The sequence below is a fragment of the Emiliania huxleyi genome (genome assembly GCF_000372725.1).
Source record: "Emiliania huxleyi CCMP1516 unplaced genomic scaffold EMIHUscaffold_333, whole genome shotgun sequence".
Lineage (NCBI taxonomy): Eukaryota > Haptophyta > Isochrysidales > Noelaerhabdaceae > Emiliania > Emiliania huxleyi.
Genome location: NW_005199497.1, coordinates 41,282 through 43,648, shown reverse-complemented (window position 1 = coordinate 43,648; position 2,367 = coordinate 41,282).

Sequence of the window (2,367 nt, the reverse complement as noted above, 5' to 3'; positions counted from 1 at the left end):
GAGGGCGGGAAGACGGGGTCTTGTGCAGCGTGTTCAGGAGCACCGCGTGAAGACGACGGGTGGGAGTACAGTGGGAGTACAGTGAGATTACAGCGGAAGGCAGCGGAAGGCAGCGGAGCACGTGTTCTCTCGAGTGCTGGTTGGGGTACAGGAATACGTAGTCAAGCATCTAGGGTCCGAAGCCGGCGCGGAGACGACTTGGCCGGCGGACGGCTCCGGCGCGCCCCCGGCCTGCGCGCTGTCTGCGGCCGGCGGCGCCTCGCCAAAGGACAGCGAGTCGGCGGCCGGAGGCTCGTCGAAAGGAAGGGGTGCCTCGGGCGGCGGGTGAGGCGCCGGCTCCGGCTCGGCCTGCTGGGCGGGCTCGGCTTGCTGCGGCTCGGCCTCGGGCTGTGCCGCGCCGGGCGGCGGCTCCCAGGAGGACTCGCCCGTCAGCGTGTTGTACCAGTACGCCTCCCCCTCTGCCGTGGTCTCCTGCACCCACTCCCCCTGCGGCGCCTCGCCCTCCGCCGCGTACCCCTCCTGCGGGTACTCGCCGCTGCCCGCGTACCCCTCCTGCGGGTACCCCTCCTGCGGGTACCCCTCCTGCGGGTACCCCTCCTGCGGGTACCCCTCCTGCGGGTACCCCTCCTGCGCGTACCCCTCCTGCGGGTACCCCTCCTGCGGGTACCCCTCCGCCGCATACCCCTCCTGCGCCGCGTGGGCGAGAGGCTCCGCGAGCGCCGCCGACCCCTCAGAGTACCCGTCCGCAGCGGCGGGGTACCCTCCTCCGTCAGCGAGCTGCCCCTCGCCGGCGGCGGGGTAGCTCTCCCCCGCGCCCTCCGTCGCCCCGCCGCCCGCGCCGAGCTGCTCGTGCAGCTGCCGCAGCCGCGCGTCAAAGCCGTCCGGCAGCGGGCCGCCGAGAGCCCTCCGCCGCTCGAGTTCGTCGGCATACCTAAGGTAAGGTAAGGTAAACTTCTCCACACACACGAGGTGGTGGGGCAAGGGGGGGCAACCCTCGCGTCTCCACGTCTAACGACAGGAGCCCCACGGCATTTAAAGTGCAAGGCCCGGTGCGCGTGGGTGAGCGGTGTGTGTGTGTGTGTGTGTGTGTGTGTGTGTGTTCAGCATACCTCGCCGCCGCGTCGGCCTCGCCCGCGCCAAGCAGCACGTGCGCGTAGAGCAGCAGGCCCGGCGCGATGCCGGCGTCGTCGAAGTCGGGGTCGAGGGAGGCGCGCGACGCGGCGTACAGCTCGGTGCCCCGGATCGAGTGGAGCGAGGGGAAGCCGCGCGCCGCCTGCCGCTCGTCGTGCCCGAGCAGCTGGAGCCTGCGCCACGAGCGCACGTGAGTGACTCGGGGCGTGCGTACGGCCCCGTGCACCGTGTTCGGAGCACTGATCACAAGGGTTCGGGTTCGGGTTCGGGTTCGGGTTCGGGTTCGGGTTCGGGTTCGGGTTCGGGTTCGGGTTCGGGTTCGGGTTCGGGTGATCACAAGGGACGGCGACGAAGACAGCAGCGTATATGCGTCTCGAGGGCCAGTCTGGAACTCTCGCGTCCTGTCCCACATCTAGCAGCTGGAGCCGCGGCTGCTCTGCGTGCGGCAAGGCGCCGTCGGGCAGCGGCAGCGGTGTCTCGGCAAGCAAGTAGCAGCAGTGCGCCGCGCACGCGCCCCAGGAGGCTCGGACCGAGTCTCCCAGCTGGGTGATGACCTCCGTGTCGTCGGTTGTCGGGTTGGCGAGCATCATCGCCTGCGGTGCGCATGTCGTGGACGCGTCGTGCACGCGCGCCGTGGACACGCCATCTACGGCTGGCGAGCAGCGTCGCCAAGTTCTCGGCCCAGCGCGCCGCGAGAGGCGACTCGGTGGCGCCCGACGGGGGCGCGAGCACCTGGCAACAGCCGAGCAGGGTGGTGGTGAGGAGAGGGACGACACGCCGAGCCGCCAGCCGACAGCGGGAGTCGAGCACCCCCGGCCCGCTGCCGGCAAAGAGGGAGTAGAGAGTGGCGAGCGGGCTGCCCGCGACGGACACCTCCGCGGCATACCTCGCCATGACGGTCTTCCACATGGCGGCGTCGATGTGCGAGGAGAGGAGCAGCGCGTCCGCCCACAAGCCGCACCCCATCGCGGGCTCGCAGGCCTCCTCGGGCCGGCCAGCCCGCAGCAGCGCCTACGGGGCCCCGGGACCACGCGTCGCATACGAGCGAAGCCCCTTCTTCCCCCCCCGATTCCCGGGGTAGCCTTCCCGGTCCCTCCCGTTTGACTTGTGGCCGCCGTGTCCGCGCACCCTCTTCTGTTCTGTCCTTCGTTGACCGTACTGGATTCTCCTTTCAGTCGTGGTTGGACTCGCCCTTTCCTTGGGGGACCAGCATCTCGCTCTCTCCTCTTCGTTCCC